This window comes from Carcharodon carcharias, chromosome 9 (assembly GCF_017639515.1).
Source record: "Carcharodon carcharias isolate sCarCar2 chromosome 9, sCarCar2.pri, whole genome shotgun sequence".
Taxonomy (NCBI): domain Eukaryota; kingdom Metazoa; phylum Chordata; class Chondrichthyes; order Lamniformes; family Lamnidae; genus Carcharodon; species Carcharodon carcharias.
The window spans coordinates 83,703,795-83,729,568 of record NC_054475.1 but is presented as its reverse complement, the minus strand read 5'-3'; positions in this window follow the sequence as shown (position 1 = coordinate 83,729,568).

The window sequence follows — 25,774 nt, the reverse complement described above, 5'->3', positions numbered from 1 at the left end:
GATAGAAGAGCATGAGTAGATTGGAGACAGTGGATAAAAGAGTGCAAGGAGAGCGCAGGCACAGGATAGAAGAGTCCGTTAAGCGTGACGGAGATACAAGATTAAAGAGTAAAAGGGAAGCACAGGAGACACAGGATAGAAGAGCACGAGGAGAGTGGAGACACAGGGTAATAGAGTCTGTGGAAAGCGACGGGGACATAAGATAAAAGAGTACGAAGAGGGCACTGGAGACCTCGGGATAAAAGAGTACGAGGAGAGCGGCAGAGACACAGGACAGAAGAGCATGAGGACAGCGGCGGAGGCACAGGATAAAAGAGTGCAAGGAGAGCAGAGACAGAGGAAAAAAAAAGCATGATGTGGGTGGCAGAGACACAGGATGAAAGAACTAGAGGAGAGCAGAGACACAGGATAAAAGAGTGTGAGGAGAGTGGAGACTCAGGATAAAAGAGCACGAGGAGAGCGCAGACACAGGATAGGAGAGTCCGTTAAGAGTGACGGAGACACAAGATTAAAGAGTAAAAGGGAAGCATAGGAGACACAGGATAGAAGAGCACGAGGAGAGAGGAGACACAGGGTAATAGAGTCTGTGGAAAGCGACGGGGTCATAAGATAAAAGAGTACGAAGAGAGCACTGGAGACACGGGATAAAAGAGTCTGAGGAGAGTGGCAGAGACACAGGACAGAAGATCATGAGGACAGCGGCGGAGGCACAGGATAAAAGAGTGCGAGCAGAGCAGAGACACAGGATAAAAGAGTCAAGGAGAGCAGAGACACAGGATAAAAGAGCGTGAGGTGAGCAGAGACACAGGATAACAGAGTACGAAGAAAGCACTGAAGACAGAGGATAAAAGAGTCCAAGGAGAGTGGCAGTGAAACAAGATGAAAGAGTCCGAGGCGAGCAGCAGAGACACAGGATAAAAGAGTGTGAGGAGAGCGGAGAAACAGGATAAAAGAGCGCGAGGAGAATAGGGACACAGGATAAAAGAGCGTGAGGCGGTGGCAGAGACACAGGAGGAAAGAGCACGAGGAGAGTGGAGACCCAGGATAAAAGAGTGTGAGCAGTGCAGCAGAGACACAGGATAAAAACGCATGAGGAAAGTAGTGACCTAGGATAAAAGAGTGTGAAGAGGGCGGCAGAGACACAGGATAAAAGAGTGTGAGGGGAGTTGAGGCACAGGATAAAAAAGTCTGCAAAGAGTGATGGGGAAACAAGATTAAAGAGTAAAAGGAAAGGACTGGAGACACAGGATAGAAGAGCATGAGGAGAGCGGAGACACAGGGTATTAGAGTCCGTGGAGAGCGACGGAGACACAAGATAAAAGTATGAAGAAATCACTGGAGACACAAGATAAAAGAGTACGGGGAGAGTGGCAGAGACACAGGATTGAAAGGTCCGAGGGAAAAAGCAGAGACAAAGGACAGAAGAGCATGAGAACAGCGGCGGAGACACAGGAAAAAAGAGCGAAAGGAGAGTGGAGACACAGGATAAAACAGCACGAGGAGGGCGGCAGAGATACAGGAAGAAAGAGCGCAAGGAGAGTGGAGACACAGGATAAAAGAGCGGGAGGAGAGCGAAGATACAGGTTAAAACAGCACAAGGACAACAGAGACACAGAATAAAAGAGTCCATGGAGAGCGGCAGTGACACAGGGTGAAAGAGTCCGAGGAGAGCAGCAGAGACACAGGATAAAAAAGACTGAGGGGTGCAGCAGAGACACAGGATAAAAGAGCGAGAGGAGAGGGGAGACAGAGGATAAAAGAGCGAGAGGAGAGCAGCAGAGACACAGGATAAAAGAGCGCAAGGAGAACGGAGACACAAGATAAAAGAGCATGAGGAGGGCGGCAGAGACACAGGACAAAAGTGCACGAGCAGACCAGAGACATAGGATAAAAGAGAATGAGGAACTCAGCAGAGATACAGAATAAAAGAGCGCGAGGAGAGTGGAGACATAGGATAAAAGAGTCCACAAAGAGTGACGGGGACACAGGATAAAAGAGTCCAAGGAATGCACTGCAGACACAGGATAAAAGAGTCCAAGGAGAGTGGCGGAGATACGGGATAGAAGAGCATGAGGAGAGTGGAGACAGAGGTTAAAAGAGCATGAGGAGAGCGCAGACACAGGATCAAAGAGTCCGTGAAGAGTGATGGAGACACAAGATTAAAGAGTAAAAGGAAAGTACTGGAGACACAGGATAGAAGAGCACGAGGAGAATGGAGCACAGGGTAATGGAGTCTGTGCAGAGCGACGGGAACACAAGATAAAAGAAAGCACTGAAGACACGGGATAAAATAGTCACAGGAGAGTGGCAGAGACACAGGATAAAAGACTACGAGGAAAGCAGCAGAGATATGGCATAAAAGGATCTGAGGAGGGCGGCATAACACAGGATAAAAGAGTCTGAGGAGAGAAGCAGAGACACAGGATAAAAGAGCAAGAGGAGAGGGGAGACAGAGGATAAAAGAGCGAGAGGAGGGCAGCAGGGACAGAGGATAAAGGAGCGTGAGGAGAGTGGAGGCACAGGATAAAAGAGCGTGAGGAAAGCAGAGACGTAGGATAATAGAGCACGATGGGAGTTGAGGCACAGGATAAAAGAGTCTGTGAAGAGTGACGGAGACATTAGATAAAAGAGTACGAGGAAAGCACTGGAGACACAGGATAGAAAAGCATGAGGAGAGCGGAGACACAGGGTAATAGAGTCTATGTAGAGTGATGGAGACAGAAGATAAAAGTACAAAGAAAGCACTGGACACACAGCATAAAAGAGTACGGGGAAAGTGGCAGAGACACAGGATAAAAGGGTCCGAGGGGAGAAGCAGAGACACAGGACAGAAGAGCATGAGGACAGTGGCGGAGACACAGGATAAAAGAGCAAAAGGAGAGTGGAGACACAGGTTAAAATCGGGAGAGGAGAGCAGAGACACAGGATAAAAGAGCATGAGGAGAGCAGAGACATAGCATAAAAGTCTGTGAGGAGGGCAGCAGAGACGCAGGATAAAAGAGCGTGAGAGAGAGTGGAGAGACAGGATAAAAGAGCGTGAGGAGAGTGGAGACACAGGATAAAAGAGCATAAGGAGAGCAGAGAAATAGGGTAAGTGAGGAGGGCGGCAGAGACACAGGATAAAAGAGCATGAGGAGAGCAGAAACATAGGATAAAAGTGTGTGAGGAGGGCAGCAGAGACACAGGATAAAAGAGCATGAGGAGAGCAGAGACATAGGATAAAAGTGTGTGAGGAGGGCAGCAGAGACACAGGATAAAAGAGTGCGAGGGGAGCGAAGATACAGGTTAAAACAGCGCAAGGTCAGCGGAGACACAGGATAAAAGAGCGTGAGGAGAGCAGAGACATAGGGTAATAGAGTCTGTGGATAGCGATGGAGACACAAGATAAAAGAGTACGAAGAAAACACTGGAGACACAGGATACAAGAGTCCAAGGAGAGCGGCAGAGTCACAGAATAAGAGAGCGAGAGGAGAGGGGAGAGAGCGGAGAAAAGAGCGAACGGAGAGCAGAGACACAGGATAAAAGAGCGTGAGGAGGGCAGCAGAGACACAGCATAAAAAAGTGCGAGTAGAGCGGAGACACAGGATAAAAGACTGCGAGTAGAGTGGAGACACAGGATAAAAGAGTGTCAGGAGGGCGGCAGAGACACAGGATAAAAGAGCATGAGGAGAGCAGATCCACAGGATAAAAGAGCGTGAGGAAGGCAGCAGAGACATTGGATAAAAGTGCGCGAGGAGAGCGGAGACACAGGATAAAAGAGCGTGAGTGGGGCAGCAGAGACGCAGGATAAAAGGACGTGAGTAGAGCAGAGATACAGCATAAAAGAGTGTGAGGAGAGTGGAGACAGAGGGTAATAGAGTCTGTGGAGAGCGACGGAGACACAAGATAAAGTACGAAGAAAGCACTGGAGACACAGGATAAAAAGCTACGGGGAGAGTGGCAGAGATACAGGATAAAAGGGTCCGAGGGAAGACGCAGAGACACAGGACAGAAAAGCATGAGGACAGCGGTGGAGACACAGGATAAAAGAGCGAAAGGAGAGTGGAGACACAGGTTAAAATCGGGAGAGGAGAGCAGAGACACAGGATAAAACAGTGTGAGGAGAGCAGAGACACAGCATAAAAGAGCGCGAAGGGAATGGAGACACAGGATAAAAGAGCACGAGCAGAGCAGAGACATAGGATAAAAGAGCGTGAGGAGCTCAGCAGAGACACACGATAAAAGAGCGCGAGGAGAATGGAGACATAGGATAAAAGAGTGCGAGGATAGCGGAGACGCAGAATAAAAGAGCGTGAGGAGAGCGGAGACATAGGATAAAAGTGCGTGAGGAGTGCAGCAGAGACACAGGATGAAAGAGCGTGAAGAGAGCAGAGGCATAGGGTAATAGAGTCTGTGGATAGCGATGGATGCACAAGATGAAAGAGTATGAATAAAGCACTGGAGACACAGGATATAAGAATCCAAGGAGAGCGGCATAGACACAGGATAAAAAAATCAAGGTGAGGGGCACAGAAACAGGATGAAAGGGTCTGAGGAGAGCGGCAGAGACACAGGATAAAAGAGCGAGAGTAGAGGGGAGAGAGAGGTGAAAAGAGCGAGAGGAGAGCAGAGACACAGGATAAAAGAGTGTCAGGAGTGCAGCAGAGACACAGCATAAAAGAGCACGAGGAGAGTGGAGACACAGGATAAAAGACCGTCTGGAGGGCGGCAGAGAGACAGGAGGAAAGAGCACGAGGTGAGTGAAGACACAGGATAAAAGACGAGAGGAGAGCAGAGACACACGATAAAAGAGCGCAAGGAGAGTGGAGACATAGGATAAAAGGGGGGGGGAGCAGTGACACAGGATAAAAGAGCATGAGGAGAGCAGAGACACAGGATAAAAGTGCTTGAGGAGGGCAGCAGAGACACAGGATAAAAGAGCACGAGGGGAGTGGAAGCATAGCATAAAAGAGTCCGCGAAGAGTGACGGACACACAAGATAAAAGAGTACAAGGAAAGCACTGCAGATACAGGATAAAAGAGTCTGAGGAGAGTGGAGGAGACACAGGATAGAAGAGCATGAGTAGAGCGGAGACAGTAGATAAAATTGCGTGAGGAGAGCGCAGACACAGGATAGAAGAGTCCATTAAGAGTGACGGAGACACAAGAATAAAGAGTAAAAGGGAAGCACAGGTGACACAGGATAGAAGAGCATGAGGAGAGCGGTCACACAGGGTAATAGAGTCTGTTGAAAGCGACGGGGACATAAGGTAAAAGAGTACGAAGAGAGCACTGAAGACACGTGATAAAAGAGTCTGAGGAGAGCGGCAGAGACACAGGATAAAAGAGTACGAGGAGTGCGGCAGAGACACAGGACAGAAGAGCATGAGGACAGTGGCAGAGATACAGGATAAAAGAGTGCAAGGAGAGCGAAGACAGAGGAAAAAAAGAGCATGATGAGGGCGGCAGAGATACAGTATAAAAGAGTGTGAGGAGAGCAGAGACACAGGATAAAAGAGCGAGAGGTGAGCAGAGACACAGGATAAAAGAGCGTGAGGTGAGCAGAGACACAGGATAAAAGAGTAAGAAGAAAGCACTGGAGACACAGGATAAAAGAGTCCAAGGAGAGTGGCAGAGACACAGGATAAAAGAGACTGTGGAGAGCGGCAGAGATACAGCATAAAAGGGTGTGAGGAGAGCGGAGACACAGGATAAAAGAATATGAGGAGAGCGAGACACAGGATAAAGGAGCGCGAGGAGAATGGAGACACAGGTTAAAACAGTGTGAGGATGGCGGCAGAGACACAGGAGGAAAGAGCATGAGGAGAGTGGCGACACAGGATAAATGAGCAAGAAGAGTTCAGCGACACAGGATAAAAGAGCGTGAGGAGTGTGGCGGGACACAGGATAAAAGCGTGTGAGGAAAGCAGATAGGATAAAAGAGTGTGGAATGGGTGGCAGGAACACAGCATAAAAGAGCATGAGGAGAGCAGATACACAGGATAAATGAGCGTGAGGAAGGCAGCTGAGACATGGGATAAAAGTGCGCGAGGAGAGCAGAGACACAGGATAAAAGAACGTGAGTGGGGCAGCAGAGACACAGGATAAAAGAACGTGAGGAGAGCAGAGATACAGCATAAGAGAGTGTGAGGGGAGCAGAGACACAGGATGAAAGAGCACGAGCAGAGCAGAGACATAGGATGAAAGAGTGTGAGGAGAGCGGAGACACAGGGTAATAGAGTCTGTGGAGAGCGACGGAGACACAAGAAAGAAGTACGAAGAAAGCACTGGTGACACAGGATAAAAGACTATGGGGAGAGTGACAGAGACACAGGATAAAAAGGTCTGAGGGAAGAAGCAGAGGCACAGGACAGAAGAGCATGAGGACAGTTGGGGGGACAAAGGACAAAAGAGCGAAAGGAAAGTGGAGACACAGGATAAAAGAGCGCAAGGAGGGCGGCACAGACACAGGATGAAAGAGCGCAAGGAGAGCAGAGACACAAGATAAAAGTGTGTGAGGAGGGCAGCAGAGACACAGGATAAAAGATTGCGAGGGGAGCAGAGAGACAGGATAAAAGAGTACGAGGAGAGCGGAGACACTGGATGAAACCATGAGGACAGTGGAGACACAGGATAAACAAGCACGAGGGGAGCAGAGACACAGGACAAAAGAGCATGAGGAGAGCAGAGACACAGGATAAAAGAGCATGAGGAGAGCGAAGATACAGGTTAAAACAGCGCAAGGACAGCGGAGACATAGGATAAAGGAGCATGAGGAGAGCAGAGACATAAGGTAATAGAGTCTGTGGATAGCGATGGAGACACAAGATGAAAGAGTACGAATAAAGCACTGGAGACACAGGATACAAGAGTCCAAGGAGAGTGGCATAGACACAGGATAAAAAAGTCAAGGAGAGGGGCACAGAAACAGATGAAAGCGTCCGAGGAGAGCGGCAGAGACAGAGGATAAAAGAGCGCGAGGAGAGTGGAGACACAGGATTAAAGAGTGTCAGGAGGGCGGCAGAGAGACAGGAGGAAAGAGCACGAGGAGAGTGGAGACACAGGATAAAAGAGCGAGATGAGATCAGGGACACAGGATAAAAGAGCGTGAGGAGGGCGGCAGAGATACAGGATAAAAGAACGTAAGGAGAGCAGAGATACAGCATAAAAGAGCGTGAGGGGAGCAGAGAAACAGGATAAAAGAGCACGAGCAGATCAGAGACATAGGATAAAAGAGTGTGAGGAGATCAGCAGAGACACAGGATAAAAGAGCACGAGGAGAGTGGAAGCATAGGATAAAAGAGTGCGTGAAGAGTGACGAAGACACAAGATAAGAGAGTACAAGGAAAGCATTGCAGACACAGGATAAGAGTCCGAGGAGAGTGATGGAGACACAGGATAGAAGAGCATGAGTAGAGTGGAGACAGTGGATAAAAGAGCGCGAGGAGAGCACAGACACAGGATAGAAGAGTCCTTTAAGAGTGACGGAGACACAAGATTAAAGAGTAAAAGGGAAGCACTGTAGACACAGGATAGAAGAGCACGAGGAGAGTGGAGACACAGGGTAATAGAGTCTGTGGAAAGCGATGGGGACATAAGATAAAAGAGTACGAAGAGAGCACTGAAGGCACGCGATAAAAGATTCTGAGGAGAGCAGCAGAGACACAGGATAAAAGAGTACAAGGAGAGCAGCAGAGACACAGAACAGAAGAGCGTGAGGACAGTGGCGGAGACACAGGATAAAAGAGTGCGAGGAGAGCGGAGACAGAGGAAAAAAAGAGCATGATGAGGGCGGCAGAGACACAGTATAAAAGGATGAGAGGAGAGCAGAGACACAGGATAAAAGAGTGTGAGGAGGGCCCCAGAGACACAGGATAAAAGAGTGTGAGGAGAGCAGAGACAGAGGATAAAAGAGTACGAAGAAAGCACTGGAGACACAGGATAAAAGAATGCAAGTAGAGCGGCATAGACACAGGATAAAAGAGTCCAAGGAGAGTGGCAGTGACACACAATGAAAGAGTCCGAGGAGAGTGGCGGAGACAAAGGATAAAAGAGTCCGAGGAGAGCAGCAGAGACACAGGATAAAAGAGTGTGAGGAAAGCAGAAACAAAGTATAAAAGAGCATGAGGAGAACGGAGACACAGGATTTAAGAGCATGTGGACGTCGGCAGAGACACAGGAGGAAAGAGCATGAGGAGAGTGGAGACACAGGATAAATGACCGAGAGGAGTGCAGCGACACAGGATAAAAGAGTGTTAGGAGTACGGAAGAGACACAGGATAAAAGCGCGTGAGGAAAGCAGAGACATAGGATAAAAGAGTGTGAAGAGGGTGGCAGAGACACAGCATAAAAGATAATCAGGAAAGCAGAGACACAGGTTAAAAATGCGTGAGGAGGGCAGCAGAGACACTGGATAAAAAATGCGCGAGGAGAGCGGAGACACAGGATAAAAGAGCGTGAGGGGGGCAGCAGATACACAGGGTAAAAGACCATGAGGGGAGTTGAGGCACAGGATAAAAGAGCATGAGGAGAGCAGAGACACAGGGTAAGTGAGGAGGGCGGCAGAGACACAGGAGGAAAGAGCACGAGGAGAGTGGAGACATAGGATAAAATAACGAGAGGAGAGCAGAGACACAGGATAAAAGAGCATGAGGAGGGCCAGAAACAGAGGATAAAGGAGTGGGAGGAGATCAGAGACACAAAATAAAAGAGCATGAGGAGAGCAGAGACATAGGATAAAAATGTGTGAGGAGGGCAGCAGAGACAAAGGATAAATGAGCACGAGGAGAGCGAAGATACAGGTTTAAACAGCGCAAGGACAGCGGAGCCACAGGATAAAGGAGTGTGACGAGAGCAGAGACATAGGGTAATAGAGTCTGTGGATAGCGATGGAGACACAAGATAAAAGAGTACGAAGAAAGCACTGGAGACACAGGATACAAGAGTCCAAGGAGAACGGCATAGACACAGGATAAAAAAGTCAAGGAGAGCGACACAGACACAGGATGAAAGAGTCCGAGGAGAGCGGCAGAGACACAGGATAAAAGAGCGAGAGGAGAGGGGAGAGAGAGGAGAAAAGAGCATCAGGAGGTTGGCAGAGACACAGGAGGAAAGAGCACAAGGAAAGTGGAGACACAGGATAAAAGAGTGAGAGGAGGGCGGCGGAGACACAGGAGGAAAGAGCACGAGGAGAGTGGAGACAGAGGATAAAGGAATGAGATGAGAGCGGTCACACAGGATAAAAGAGCGTGAGGAGAGCAGAGACACAGGATAAAAGTGAACGAGCAGAGCAGAGACATAGGATAAAAGAGTGTGAGGAACTCAGCAGAGACAGAGGATAAAAGAGCGCGAGGAGACCGGAGACATAGGATAAAAGAGTGCGAGGAGAGCGGAGACACAGGATAAAAGAGCACGAGGAGAGCGGAGACATAGGATAAAAGAGCATCAGGAGAGCGGAGACACTGGATAAAAGTGCATGAGGAGGGCAGGAGAGACACAAGATAAAAGAGCACGAGGGGAGTAGAAGCATAGGATAAAAGAGTCTGCGAAGAGTGAGGGAGACACAAGATAAAAGAGTACAAGGAAAGCATTGCAGACACAGGATTAAAGAGGAGAGTGGCGGAGACACAGGATAGAAGAGCATGAGTAGAGTGGAGGCAGTGGATAAAATTGCGTGAGGAGAACGCAGACACAGGATAGAAGAGTCCGTTAAGAGTGACGGAGATACAAAATTAAAGAGTAAAAGGGAAGCACAGTAGACACAGGATAGAAGGGCACGAGGAGAGCGGAGACACAGGGTAATAGAGTCTGTGGAAAGCGATGGGGACATAAGATAAAAGAGTACGAAGAGAGCACTGGAGACACGCGATAAAAGAGTCTGAGGAGAGCAGCAGAGACACAGGATAAAAGAGTTCGAGGAGAGCGGCAGAGACACAGGACAGAAGAGCCTGAGGATGGTGGCAGAGACACAGGAGGAAAGATAACGAAGAGAGTGGAGACACAGGATATATGAGCGAGAGTGCAGCGACACAGGATAAAAGAGCATCAGGAGTGTGGCGAGACACAGGATAAAAGCGCGTGAGGAAAGCAGAGACATAGGATAAAAGAGTTTGGAGTGGGTGGCAGAAACACAGGATAAAAGAGCATGAGGAAGGCAGCAGAGACACAGGATAAAAGGACGTGAGGAGAGCAGAGACATAGGATAAAAGAGTTTGGAGTGGGTGGCAGAAACACAGGATAAAAAAGCATGAGGAAGGCAGCAGAGACATAGGATAAAAGGACGTGAGGAGAGCGGAGATACAGCATAAAAGAGTGTGAGGAGAGCAGAGACAGAGGGTAATAGAGTCTGTGGAGAGCGACGGAGCCACAAGATAAAGTACAAAGAAAGCACTGGAGACACAGGATAAAAGGCTACAGGGAGAGTGGCAGAGACACAGGATAAAAAGGTCCGAGGGAAGACGCAGAGACACAGGACAGAAGAGCATGAGGACAGTGGCGGGGACAAAGGACAAAGGAACGAAAGGAGAGCGGAGACACAGGATAAAAGTGTGTGAGGAGGGCAGCAGAGACACAGGATAAAAGATTGCGAGGAGAGGGGAGAGACTGGATAAAAGAGTGCGAGGAGAGCGGAGACACAGGATAAAATAGCCTGAGGAGAGCAGAGAAACAGGATAAAAGAGCGTAAGGATGGCAGAGACACAGGATAAAAGAGCGTGAGGAGAGCAGAGACACAGGATAAAAGAGCGCGAGGAGGGCGGCACAGACACAGGATGAAAGAGCACAAGGAGAGCGGAGACACAGGATAAAATAGCGAGAGGAGAGCAGAGACACAGGATAAAAGTGTGTGAGGAGGGCAGCAGAGACACGGGATAAAAGATTGTGAGGAGAGGGGAGAGACTGGATAAAAGAGTGCGAGGAGAGCGGAGACACAGGATAAAATAGCCTGAGGAGAACAGAGGCACAGGATAAAAGAGCGTAAGGATGGCAGAGACACAGGATAAAAGAGCGCGAGGAGAGCAGAGACACAGGATAAAACCTTGAGGACAGTGGAGACACAGGATAAAATAGCCTGAGGAGAACAGAGGCACAGGATAAAAGAGCGTAAGGATGGCAGAGACACATGATAAAAGAGCGCGAGGAGAATGGAGACATAGGATAAAAGAGTGCGAGGAGAGCAGAGAGGCAGGATAAAAGTGCGTGAGGAGAATGGAGACACAGGATAAAAGTGCTTGAGGAGGGCAGCAGAGACACAGGATAAAAGAGCACGAGGGGAGTGGAAGCATAGCATAAAAGAGTCCGCGAAGAGTGACGGACACACAAGATAAAAGAGTACAAGGAAAGCACTGCAGACACAGGATAAAAGAGTCTGAGGAGAGTGGAGGAGACACAGGATAGAAGAGCATGAGTAGACCGGAGACAGTAGATAAAATTGCGTGAGGAGAGCGCAGACACAGGATAGAAGAGTCCGTTAAGAGTGACGAAGACACAAGATTAAAGAGTAAAAGGGAAGCACAGGTGACACAGGATAGAAGAGCACGAAGAGAGTGGAGACACAGGGTAATAGAGTCTGTTGAAAGCGACGGTGACATAAGATAAAAGAGTACAAAGAGAGCACTGAAGACACGGGATAAAAGAGTCTGAGGAGAGCGGCAGAGACACAGAATAAAAGAGTACGAGGAGAGCGGCAGAGACACAGGACAGAAGAGCGTGAGGACAGTGGCAGAGACACAGGATAAAAGAGTGCAAGGAGAGCAGAGACAGAGGAAAAAAAGAGCATGATGAGGGTGGCAGAGATACAGGTTGAAAGAATGAGAGGAGAGCAGAGACACAGGATAAAAGAGTGTGAGGAGGGTGGCAGAGACACAGTATAAAAGAGTGTGAGGAGAGCAGAGACACAGGATAAAAGAGCGAGAGGTGAGCAGAGACACAGGATAAAAGATCGTGAGGAGGGCGGCAGAGACACAGGATAAAGGAGTGAGAGGAGAGCAGAGACACAGGTTAAAGAGCGTGATGAGAGCAGAGACACAGGATAAAGGAGCGAGAGGAGAGCAGAGACACAGGATAAAAGAGTGTGAGGTGAGCAGAGACACAGGATAAAAGAGTAAGAAGAAAGCACTGGAGACACAGGAAAAAGAGTCCAAGGAGAGCGGCAGAGAAACAGGATAAAAGAGACTGGAGAGCGGCAGAGACACAGCATAAAAGGATGTGAGGAGAGCGGAGACAAAGGATAAAAGAATGTGAGGAGGGCGACAGAAACACAGGAGGAAAGAGCATGAGGAGAGTGGAGACACAGGATAAAAGAGCGAGATGAGAGCAGGGACACAGGATAAAAGAGCGTGAGGAGGGTGGCAGAGACACAGGATAAAAGAGTGCGAGGAGAGCGGAGACACAGGATAAAAGAGCACGAGGGGAGTGGAAGCTTAGGATAAAAGAGTGCGCGAAGAGTGACGGAGACACAAGATAAAAGAGTACAAGGAAAGCATTGCAGACACAGGATAAGAGTCCGAGGAGAGTGATGGAGACACAGGATAGAAGAGCATGAGTAGAGCGGAGACAGTGGATAAAAGAGCGCGAGGAGAGCACAGACACAGGATAGAAGAGTCCTTTAAGAGTGACGGAGACACAAGATTAAAGAGTAAAAGGGAAGCACTGTAGACACAGGATAGAAGAGCACGAGGAGAGTGGAGACACAGGGTAATAGAGTCTGTGGAAAGCGATGGGGACATAAGATAAAAGAGTACGAAGAGAGCACTGAAGGCACGCGATAAAAGATTCTGAGGAGAGCGGCAGAGACACAGGATAAAAGAGTACGAGGAGAGCAGCAGAGACACAGGACAGAAGACCGTGAGGACAGTGGCAGAGACACAGGATAAAAGACTGTGAGGAGAGCGGAGACAGAGGAAAAAAAGACCATGATGAGGGCGGCAGAGACACAGTATAAAAGAATGAGAGGAGAGCAGAGACACAGGATAAAAGAGTGTAAGGAGGGCCCCAGAGACACAGGATAAAAGAGTGTGAGGAGAGCAGAGACAGAGGATAAAAGAGTACGAAGAAAGCACTGGAGACACAAAATAAAAGAGTGCAAGTAGAGCGGCATAGACACAGGATAAAAGAGTGCAAGGAGAGTGGCAGTAACACACGATGAAAGAGTCTGAGGAGAGCGGCAGAGACAAAGGATAAAAGAGTCCGAGGAGAGCAGCAGAGACACAGGATAAAAGAGTGTGAGGAGAGCGGAGACACAGGGTAATAGAGTCTGTGGAGAGCAACAGAGATACAAGACAAAAGTACGAAGAAAGCACTGGAGACACACGATAAAAGAGTATGGGGAGAGTGGCAGAGACACAGGACAAAAAGGTCTGAGGGAAGAAGCAGAGACACAGGAGGAAAGAGCACAAGGAGAGTGGAGATATAGGATAAAAGAGCGTGATGTGGGCGGCAGAGACACAGGATAAAAGAGCGCGAGGAGAGCAGAGACAAAGGATAAAAGAGCGCGAGGAGAGCAGCCAAGACACAGGATAAAAGAGCGTGAGGGGAGTTGAGGCACAGGATAAAAGAGTCTGCGAAGAGTGACAGAAACACAAGATAAAAGAGTACGAGGAAAGCACTGGAGACACAGGATAGAAGAGCACGAGGAGAGCAGAGACACAGGGTAATAGAGTCTGTGGAGAGCGACGGAGACACAAGACAAAAGTACAAAGAAAGCACTGGAGACACACTATAAAAGAGTATGTGGAGAGTGGCAGAGACACAGAATAAAAAGATCCGAGTGAAGAAGCAGAGACACAGGAGGAAAGAGCACAAGGAGAGTGGAGATACAGGATAAAAGAGCGTGAGGAGAGCAGAGAAAAAAGATAAAAGAGCACGAGGAGAGCAGCCGAGACACAGGATAAACAAGGGTGAGGGGTGCAGAGACACAGGACAAAAGAGCATTAGGAGAGCAGAGACATAGGATAAAAATGTGTGAGGAGGGCAGCAGAGACAAAGGATAAATGAGCGCGAGGAGAGCGAAGATACAGGTTAAAACAGCGCAAGGACAGTGGAGACACAGGATAAAGGAGTATGAGGAGAACAGAGACATAGGGTAATAGAGTCTGTGGATAGCGATGGAGACACAAGATAAAAGATTACGAAGAAAGCACTGGAGACACAGGATACAAGAGTCCAAGGGGAACGGCATAGACACAGGATAAAAAAGTCAAGGAGAGCGGCACAGACACAGGATGAAAGAATCCGAGGAGAGCGGCAGAGACACAGGATAAAAGAGCGAGAGGAGAGGGGAAAGAGAGGAGAAAAGAGCGAGCGGAGAGCAGAGACACAGGATAAAAGAGCGTGAGGAGGGCGGCATAGACACAGGAGGAAAGAGCATGAGGAGAGTGGAGACACAGGATAAAAGAGTGAGACGAGAGCAGGGACACAGGATAAAAGAGCGTGAGGAGAGCAGAGACACAGGATAAAAGTGCATGAGCAGAGCAGAGACATAGGATAAAAGAGTGCGAGGAGTGCGGAGACACAGGATAAACGAGCATCAGGAGAGCGGAGACACTGGATAAAAGTGCGTGAGGAGGGCAGCAGAGAAACAGGATAAAAGAGCACGAGGGGAGTGGAAGCATAGGATAAAAGAGTCTGCGAAGAGTGAGGGAGACACAAGATAAAAGAGTACAAGGAAAGCACTGCAGACACAGGATTAAAGAGGAGAGTGGCGGAGACACAGGATAGAAGAGCATGAGTAGAGTGGAGGCAGTGGATAAAATTGCATGAGGAGAGCGCAGACACAGGATAGAAGAGTCCGTTAAGAGTGACGGAGACACAAGATTAAAGAGTAAAAGGGAAGCACAGTAGACACAGGATAGAAGAGCACGAGGAGAGAGGAGACACAGGGTAACAGAGTCTGTGGAAAGTGATGGCGACATAAGATAAAAGAGTACGAAGAGAGCACTGGAGACACGCGATAAAAGAGTCTGAGGAGAGCGGCAGAGACACAGGATAAAAGAGTACGAGGAGAGCAGCAGAGACACAGGACAGAAGAGCATGAGGACAGCAGCGGAGACACAGGATAAAAGAGTGCGAGGAGAGCGGAGACAGAGGAAAAAAAGAGCATGATGAGTGCGAAAGAGACACAGGATAAAAGAGCGTGTGGACGTCGGCAGTGACACAGGAGGAAAGAGCACAAGGAGAGCAGAGACACAGGATAAAAGATGGTGAGCATGGCGGCAGAGACACAGGATAAAGGAGCGAGAGGAGAGCAGAGACACAGGATAAAAGAACGTGAGGAGGGCTTCAGAGACATAGGATAAAAGAGTGTGAGGAGAGCAGAGACACAGGATAAAGGAGCGAGAGGAGAGCAGAGACATAGGATAAAAGAGCGTGAGGAGAGCAGAGACACAGGATAAAGGAGCGAGAGGAGAGCAGAGACACAGGTTAAAAGAGTGTGAGGTGAGCAGAGACACAGGATAAAAGAGTACGAAGAAAGCACTGGAGGCACAGGATAAAAGAGTGCAAGGAGAGTGGCATAGACACAGGATAAAAAAGTCCAAGGAGAGCGGGAGTGACACAGGATGAAAGAGTCCGAGGAGAGCAGCAGAGACACAGGATAAAAGTGTGTGAGGAGAGCGGAGACAAAGTATAAAAGAGCGCGAGGGGAACAGAGACACAGGATAAAAGAGCACGAGGAGAACGGAGACACAGGATAAAAGAGCGTGTGGACGTCGGCAGAGACACAGGAGGAAAGAGCACAAGGAGAGTGGAGACACAGGATAAAAGATCATGAGGAGAGCAGGGACACAGGATAAAAGAGGGTGAGGAGTGCGGCAGAGACACAGCATAAAAAGGTATGAGGAGAGCAGAGACACAGGATAAAAATGCATGAGGAGGGCAGCAGAGACACTGGATAAAAAATGCGCGAGGAGAGCGGAGACACAGGATAAAAGAGCGTGAGGGGGGCAGCAGAGACACAGGATAATAGAGCACAAGGAGATTTGAGGCACTGGATAAAAGAGTCTGCGAAGAGTGACGGAGACACAAGGTAAAATAGTACGAGGAAAGCACTGGAGACACAAGATAGAAGAGCACAAGGAGAGTGGAGACACAGGGTAATAGAGTCTGTGGAGAGCAATGGAGACACAAGATAAAATTACGAAGAAAGCACTGGAGACACAGGTTAATAGAGTACGGGGAGAGTGGCAGAGACACAGGATAAAAAGCTCTGAGGGAAGAAGCAGAGACACAGGACAGAAGAGCATGAGGACAGCGGTGGAGACACAGGACAAAAGAGCGTGAGGAGGGCAGCAGAGAAAATGGTTAAAAGTACGCAAGGAGAGCGGAGACACAGGATAAAAAAGCGTGAGGGGAGTTGAGGCACAGGATAAAAGTGTCTGCGAAGCGTGACGGTGAATCAAGATTAAAGAGTAAAAGGAAAGCACTGGAGACACAGGATAGAAGAGAATGAGGAGAGCGGAGACACGGGTAATAGAGTCTGTGGAGAGCGACAGAGACACAAGATAAAAGTACGAAAAAAATCACTGGAGACACAGGATAAAAGAGTACGGATAGATTGGCAGAGACACAGGATAAAAAGATCTGAGGAGAGAAGCAGAGACACACAGAACAGAAGAGCATGAGAACAGCGGAGGAGACACAGGACAAAAGAGCAAAAGGAGAGTGGCGACACAGGATAAAAGAGCGCACGGAGGGCGGCAGAGACACAGGATGAAAGAGCACAAGGAGAGCGGAGACACAGGATAAAAGAGTGTGAGGAGGGCAGCAGAGACAAAGGATAAAAGATTGCGAGGAGACCGGAGAGACAGGATAAAAGAGTGCGAGGAGAGCAGAGACACAGGATAAAAGAGTGTGAGGAGGGCAGCAGAGACACATAATAAAAGAGCATGAGGAGAGCGGAGACACAGGATAAAAGAGTGTGAGGAGGGCAGCAGAGACAAAGGATAAAAGATTGCGAGGAGACCGGAGAGACAGGATAAAAGAGTGCGAGGAGAGCAGAGACACAGGATAAAAGAGTGTGAGGAGGGCAGCAGAGACACATAATAAAAGAGCATGAGGAGAGCGGAGACACAGGATAAAAGAGCATGAGGAGAGCAGAGACACAGGATAAAAGAGTCTGCGAAGAATGACGGAGACACAAGATAAAACGTACGAGGAAAGCACTGGAGACACAGGATAGAAGAGCACGAGGAGAGCGGAGACACAGGGTAATAGAGTCTGTGGAGAGCAACAGAGATACAAGACAAAAGTACAAAGAAAGCACTGGAGACACACGATAAAAGAGTATGGGGAGAGTGGCAGAGACACAGGACAAAAAGATCCGAGGGAAGAAGCAGAGACACAGGAGGAAAGAGCACAAGGAGAGTGGAGATACAGGATAAAAGAGCGTGATGTGGGCGGAAGAGACACAGGATAAAAGAGCGCGAGGAGAGCAGAGACAAAGGATAAAAGAGCGCGAGGAGAGCAGCCGAAACACAGGATAAAAGAGCGTGAGGGGAGCAGAGACACACGATAAAACCGCGAGGACAGCGGAGACACAGGATAAACAAGGGTGAGGGTCGCAGAGACACAGGGCAAAAGAGCATTAGGAGAGCAGAGACATAGGATAAAAATGTGTGAGGAGGGCAGCAGAGACAAAGGATAAATGAGCGCGAGGAGAGCGAAGATACAGGTTTAAACAGCGCAAGGACAGCGGAAACAAAGGATAAAGGAGTGTGAGGAGAGCAGAGGCATAGGGTAATAGAGTCTGTGGATAGCGATGGAGACACAAGATAAAAGAGTACGAAGAAAGCACTGGAGACACAGGATACAAGAGTCCAAGGGGAACGGCATAGACACAGGATAAAAAAGTCAAGGAGAGCGACACAGACACAGGATGAAAGAGTCTGAGGAGAGCGGCAGAGACACAGGATAAAAGAATAAGAGGAGAGGGGAGAGAGAGGAGAAAAAAGCGAGCGGAGAGCAGAGACACAGGATAAAAGAGCGTGAGGAGGGCGGCAGAGACACAGGAGGAAAGAGCACAAGGAGAGTGGAGACACAGGATAAAAGAGTGAGAGGAGAGCAGGGACACAGGATAAAAGAGCGTGAGGAGAGCAGAGGCACAGGATAAAAGTGCACGAGCAGAGCAGAGACATAGGATAAAAGAGTGTGAGGAACTCAGCAGAGACAGAGGATAAAAGAGCGTGAGGAGAGCGGAGGCATAGGATAAAAGAGTGCGAGGAGAGCGAAGACACAGGATAAAAGAGCATCAGGAGACCGGAGACACTGGATAAAAGTGCGTGAAGAGGGCAGCAGAGACACAGGATAAAAGAGCACGAGGGGAGTGAAAGCATAGGATAAAAAAGTCTGCGAAGAGTGAGGGAGACACAAGATAAAAGAGTACAAGGAAAGCACTGCAGACACAGGATTAAAGAGGAGAGTGGCGGAGACACAGGATAGAAGAGCATGAGTAGAGTGGAGGCAGTGGATAAAATTGCGTGAGGAGAGCGCAGACACAGGATAGAAGAGTCCGTTAAGAGTGACGGAGATACAAAATTAAAGAGTAAAAGGGAAGCACAGGATAGAAGAGCACGAGGAGAGCGGAGACACAGGGTAATAGAGTCTGTGGAAAGTGATGGGGACATAAGATAAAAGAGTACAAAGAGAGCACTGGAGACACGCGATAAAAGACTCTGAGGAGAGCGGCAGAGACACAGGATAAAAGAGTATGAGGAGAGCGGCAGAGACACAGGACAGAAGAGCGTGAGGACAGCAGCGGAGACACAGGATAAAAGGGTGCGAGGAGAGCGGAGACAGAGGGAAAAAAGAGCATGATGAGCGCGAAAGAGACACAGGATAAAAGAGCACGAGGAGAACGGAGACACAGGATAAAAGAGCATGTGGACGTCGGCAGAGACACAGGAGGAAAGAGCACAAGGAGAGCAGAGACACAGGATAAAAGATCGTGAGGAGGGTGGCAGAGACACAGGATAAAGGAGTGAGAGGACAGCAGAGACACAGGATAAAAGAGTGTGATGAGAGCAGAGACACAGGATAAAGGAGCGGGAGGAGAGCAGAGACACAGGATAAAAGAGTGTGAGGTGAGCAGAGACACAGGATAAAAGAGTACGAAGAAAGCACTGGAGGCACAGGATAAAAGAGTGCAAAGAGAGCGGCATAGACACAGGATAAAAGAGTCCAAAGAGAGCGGGAGTGACACAGGATGAAAGAGTCCGAGGAGAGTGGCAGAGACACAGGATAAAAGAGTCCGAGGAGAGCAGCAGAGACACAGGATAAAAGAGTGTGAGGACCGCGGAGACGAAGTATAAAAGAGCACGAGGGGAACAGAGACACAGGATAAAAGAGCATGAGGAGAGCAGCGACAGAGGATAAAAGAGGGTGAGGAGTGCGGCAGAGATACAGCATAAAAGGGTATGAGGAGAGCAGAGACACAGGATAAAAATGCATGAGGAGGGCAGCAGAGACACAGGATAAAAGAGCACGAGGGGAGTGGAAGCATAGGATAAAAGAGTCTGCGAAGAGTGATGGAGACACAAGATAAAAGAGTACGAGGAAAGCACTGGAGACACAGGATAGAAGAGCACGAGGAGAGCAGAGACACAGGGTAATAGAGTCTGTGGAGAGCGACGGAGATACAAGACAAAAGTACGAAGAAAGCACTGGAGACGCACGATAAAAGAGTATGGGGAGAGTGGCAGAGATACAAGATAAAAAGGTCCGAGGGAAGAAGCAGAGACACAGGAGGAAAGAGCACAAGGAGAGTGCAGATACAGGATAAAAGAGCATGATGTGGGCGGCAGAGACACAAGACAAAAGAGCATTAGGAGAGCAGAGACATAGCATAAAAGTGTGTGAGGAGGGCAGCAGAGACACAAGATAAAAGAGCGCGAGGAGAGTGAAGATACAGGTTAAAACACCGCAAGGAAAGTGGAGACATAGGATAAAAGAACACAAGCAGAGCAGAGACATAGGATAAAAGAGTGTGAGGAGCTCAGCAGAGACACAGGATAAAAGAGCGTGAGGAGTGCGGCAGAGACACAGGAGGAAAGAGCATGAGGAGAGTGGAGACACAGGATAAAAGAGCATGAGGAGGATGGCAGAGACACAGGGTAAAAGAGCATGAGGAGGGCCAGAAATACAGGATAAAGGAGTGGGAGGAGAGTGGAAACACAGGATAAAAGAGCAAGAGGAGGGCGGCAGAGACACAGGATAAAAGAACATAAGGATGGCAGAGACACAGGATAAAACCACAAGGACAGCGGAGACACAGGATAAGCGAGGGTGAGGGGAGCAGAGACACAGGACAAAAGAGCATGAGGAGAGCAGAGACATAGGATAAAAGAGCATGAGGAGAGCAGAGACATAGCATAAAAGTGTGTGAGGAGGGCAGCAGAGACACAGGATAAAAGAGCCTGAGGACAGCAGAGACATAGGGTAATAGAGTCTGTGGATAGCGATGGAGACACAAGATGAGTACGAAGGAAGCACTGGAGACACGGGAGAAAAGAGTCACAGGATATTGGCAGAGACACAGCATAAAAGACTATGAGGAGACCGGCAGAGATATAGCATGAAAGAATCTGAGGAGGGCGGCATAGACAGGGGATAAAAGAGAGACAGGAGAGCAGAGACACAGGATATAAGAGTCTGAGGAGAGCGGCAGAGACACAGGATAAAAAAAGTCTGAGGAGAGAAGCAGAGACATAGGATAAAAGAGCGAGAGGAGAGGGGAGACAGAGGATAAAAGAGCGAGAGGAGAGCAGAGACACAGGATAAAAGAACATGAGGAGGGCAGAGACACAGAGTAAAACTGTGAGGAGAGTGGAGACACAGAATAAAAGAGCATGAGGAGAGCGGAGACACAGGATAGAAGAGTGTGAGAAGAGTGGAGACACAGGATAAAAGAGCGCGAGGAGAGCGGAGACACAGGATAAAAGAGTGCGAGGAGTGCAGAGACACAGGATAAAAGAGCACGAGGAGAGCGGAGACACAGGATAAACGAGCATGAGGAGAACAGCAGATACACAGGATTAAAGAGCATGAGGAGAGTGGAGACACAGCATAAAATAGCGAGAGGAGAGTAGAGACACAGGATAAAAGATTCTGAGGAGTGCGGCAGAGACACAGGGCAGAAGAGCGTGAGAAAAGCAGCCGAGACACAGGATAAAAGAGCAAGAGCTGGGGGGAGACAGAGGACAAAAGTGCACGAGGAGAGTGGAGACACAGGATAAAACCGCAAGGACAGCAGAGACACAGGATAAAAGAGCGTGAGGAGAGCAGAGATGCAGGATAAAAGAGCGTGAGGAGGGCGGCAGACACAGGATGAAAGAGCGTGAGGAGCGCGGTGACACAGGATAAAAGAGTGAGAGGTGAGCAGAGACACAGGATAAAAGAGCGTAAGGAGAGCGGAGACAAACGATCAAAGAGCGCAAGGAGAGCAGAGACACAGTATAAACGAGTGTGAAAAGTGCAGCAGAGACACACGATAAAAGAGCGTGAGAAGGGCAGCAGAGACACAGGATAAAAGAGCGTGAGGAGAGCGGAGACACAGGTTTAAAACCATGAGGACAGCGGACACAGAATAAAAGACCGTGAGGGGAGCAGAGACACAGGATAAAAGAGTCCAAAGAGAGCGGCAGAGACAGAGGACAGAAGAGCGTGAGAACAGTGGTGGAGACACAGGACAAAAGAGCATGTGGAGAGCGGAGACACAGGATAAAAGAGCATGAGGAGAGCAGCAGAGACACAGGATAAAGGAGAGTGAGGAGAGCGGAGACACAGGATAAAACAGCGCAAGGAGAGCAGAGACACAGGATAAAAGAGTGCGAGGAGGGCAGCAGAGACACAGGATAAAAGAGCGCGAGGAGAGCGGAGACACAGGATAAAAGAGCATGAGCAGGGCTGTAGAGACACAAGATAAAAGAGCACAAGGAGAGCATAAGAGACAGAGGATAAAAGAGCACGAGGAGAGTGGAGACACAGGATAAAAGAATGTGAGGAGAGCGGTAGAGACACAGGACAAAAGAGCAAGAAGTGAGCACAGACACAGGATAAAAGAGTGTGAGGAGGGCGGCAGAGACACAGGATAAAAGAGTACGAGGAGAGCGGAGACAGAAGGTAAAAGAGTGAGATGAGAGCAGAGACACAGAATAAAAGAGCGTGAGGAGAGCAGAGACACAGGATAAAGGAGCATGAGGAGAGCGGAGACACAGGATAAAAGTGCGAGAGGAGGACGGCAGAGACACAGGATAAAAGAGTGCAAGGAGAGCAGAAACACTGGATAAAAGAGCCAAAGAAGGGCAGCAGAGACACAGGATCAAAGAGCACGAGGTGGGCTGCAGAGGCACAGGATAAAAGAATGAGAGGAGAGTAGCGACATAATAAAAGAGTGAGAGCTGAGCAGAGACACAAGATAAAAGAGCGCGAGAAGGGCAGAGACACAGGATGAAAGAGCACGAAGAGAGTGGTGACATAGGATAAAGGAACGTGAGGAGGGCAGCAGAGACTCAGAATAAAAGAGCGCAAGTTGAGCAGAGACACAAATAAATGAGTCCACAGAGATTGACGGAGACACAAGATAAAAGAGCTCAAGGAAGCATTGAAGACACAGGATAAGACTCTAAGGAGAGTGGCAGAGACACAGGATAAAAGAGCATGAGGAGAGCAGAGACCCAAATAAATGAGTCCGCGGAGAGCGATGGAGACATAAGATAAAAGAGTACAAGGAAGCACTGGAGACACAGGATAAGAGTCTGAGGAGAGTGGCAGAGATACAGGATAAAAGAGTGCGAGGATAGCAGAGACATAGGATAAAAGAGCGCGAGGAGTGCGGAGACACAGGATAAATGAGTGTGAAGAGAGTGGAGACATAGGCAAAAAGAGCGCGAGGAAAGCAGTAACATAGGATAAAACAGTCCGAGGAAAGCAGCAGAGACACAGGATAGAAGAGCACGAGGAGAGCAGAGACATAGGATAAAAGAGTGTGAGGAGAGCAGAGTCACAGGATAAATGAGTGTGAAGAGAGCGGAGACATAGGAAAAAAGAGTGCGAGGAGAGCAGAGAAACAGGATAGAAGAGCACGAGGAAAGTGGAGACGCAGGATAAAAGAGGTTGCGGAAAGCAGAGACACAGGATAAAACAGCATGAGAGAGTGGCAGCTTAAGAGTACAGTTAAGAAATTCACGTTTAAAATATTCAGCACCCAAATTAATTAAATAGAATAGAGATGGCTGGGCAGGAGATGTCTGGCAGCTGTAGTATATGGAGACTGGTGGACGCCGGTGTGATCCATTGTGACAACATCTGAAGCAAGTGTTGGCTGCTCGAGGAACTTCAGCTCAGAGTAGATGAGCTGGAGTCCAAGCTGCAGAAACTGCAACACATCAGAGAGGGAGAGAATGACCTGGACAATGTGTTTCAGGGGACAGGCACACCCCTTAGATTAGTTACATCAAATTTGGACCATGGTCAGGGACATGAGGGTGTGACTGCGAGTGACACAAGTATGGGGATCTAGAACTTAGCCTTGCAGGAGCCTCAGTCAGTGCCCTTGTCCAATAGGTACAAGGTTCCTGTTCCCAGTGTAGACGTGGACACAGACTGCAGGGAGGATGAGCGAACTAACCACAGCACTGTGGTACAGAGTGCCATTAAAGTGGGGGCAGAAAAGAGAAATGTAGTAGTAATAGGGGATAGCATTGTTAGGAAAATAGAAACTGTTCTCTGCAGCAAAGACAGAGAGTCCAAAGGCTGTGTTGCCTACCTGATGCCAAGGTTAAGGACATCTCTTCTGGGCTGGAGAGAAATTTGAAATGGGAGGGGAAGAATCCAGTTGCCGTGGTCCATGTAGGTACCAATGGAGGACTAGGAAAGGGGTTCTGCTGCGAGTCTACAAGCAGCTCGGGGCTAAATTAAAAAGCGGAACAACAAAGGTAATAATCTCCAGATTACTACCTGCACCATGTGCAAATTGGCATAGGTAACTAAGATTAGGGAGGTAAATGTATGGCTCAAAGATTGGTGTGGGAGAAATGGGTTTTGATTCATGGGGCACTGGCACCAGTACTGGGGGAGGAGGGATGAGTTTCATTTGAACCATGCTGGGACCAGTGTCCTGGTGAATCGTATAACTAGGGTTGTAGTTAGGACTTTAAACTAATTAGTGGGGGAAGTGTTCAATTGAAGGAAAGTTTAAAAAATCAAAAAGAAACAAGAGAGCAGAGGTGCAGCATATTGAAGAGGCGAATGATAATCAAAGTTTGACAGGAAAGGGCAGAAAATATAAGCAGAAGAGTGCAGCAGAAATTAAAACCAGAATGAGTAATAATGGTTAAAAAGTCAAAGCTTAAAGCTCTTTATCTGAATGCCCACAGCATTTGTAACAAGATAGATGAGTTGACGGCACAAATAGAATTAAATGAATATGACTTGAAAGCAATTACAGAGACATGGTTGCAGGGTGACCAAGGCTGGGAACTCAATATTCAAGGATATCTGATGTTCCAGAAAAATAGGCAAAAAGGAAAAGGAGGTGCGGTAGCTTTGTTAATAACGGAGGTATCAGTATAGTGTTGAGTAGTGATATAGGTACAATAGATTGTGATGTGGAATCAGTTTGGTTGGAAATAAGGAATAGCAAGTGGAAGAAGTCACGGGTGGGAATCGTCTATAGGCCTCTGAAGAGTTGCCTCACTGTAGGACAAAGTATGAATCAGGAAATTATGGAGGCATGTAAAAAGGGTGTTATAATTGTCATGGGTGATTTTAATATGCATATTGACTGGACAAATCAGATTGACGGGGTAACATGGAAGACAAATTTGTAGAGTGAATCAGGGATTGTTTTTTAGAGCAATACATTGGGAACAGTGCTATTTTAGATCTAGTAATGTGCAATGAGATAGGATTAATAAGATGTAGTTAAGGATCCTCTAGAGGGTAGCAATCACAACATGGTAGATTTTCAAATTCAGTTTGAGGGCGAGCAACTCAGGTCTCAAACCAGTGTCCTCAACTTAAATAAGGGCAATTACAGATATATGAAGAAAGAACTGTCTAAAGCGGGAGGGGGAAATAAAATAAGGGGAAGGTCAGTGGATGAGCGGTGGCAGACATTTATGCAGATATTTCATAACACTCAGCAAATATTTATCCTGGTCAAGAAGAAGGATTCGATCAGAAGGATGAACCACCCGTGTTTAACAAAGGTGGTCAAGGAGTGTATCCAATCAAAAACTAAGGCATACAAAGCAGTGAAAACAAGTGGTAGGCCAGAGGATTGGGAATATTTAGGAACCAGCAGCGGATGACTAAAACGCTAATAAAGAGGGAGAAAATTGATTATGAAAGTAAATTGGCAAGAAATATAAAAACAAATAGCAAGAGCTTCTATGGGTATATAAAAAGAAGAGATTGGCTAAAGTGAGCGCAGGTCCCTTGGAGGATGTGACTGGAGAACTGATAATGGGGAACAGGGAAATGGCAGATAACTTAAACCAATATTTTGCATCAGTCTTCACGGGGGAGGACTTTATAAACATCCCAAAGATATCAGATAAGCAAGCAGCTAATGGGAGGAAAGATCTTGTAACAGTCTCTATCAAGAGGGGCAAAGTTTTTGAAAAGCTAATGGGACTAAAGGCAGAGAAGTCACCATGACCTGATAGCCTGTATCCAAGGGTTTTAAAGGAAGTGACTGCAGAGATAGTGGAGGCATTGGTTGAAATATTCCAGAACTCACTGGATTCCAGGAGAGTCCCAGCAGATTGGAAAACTGCTAATGTGACACCCCTGTTCAATCAAG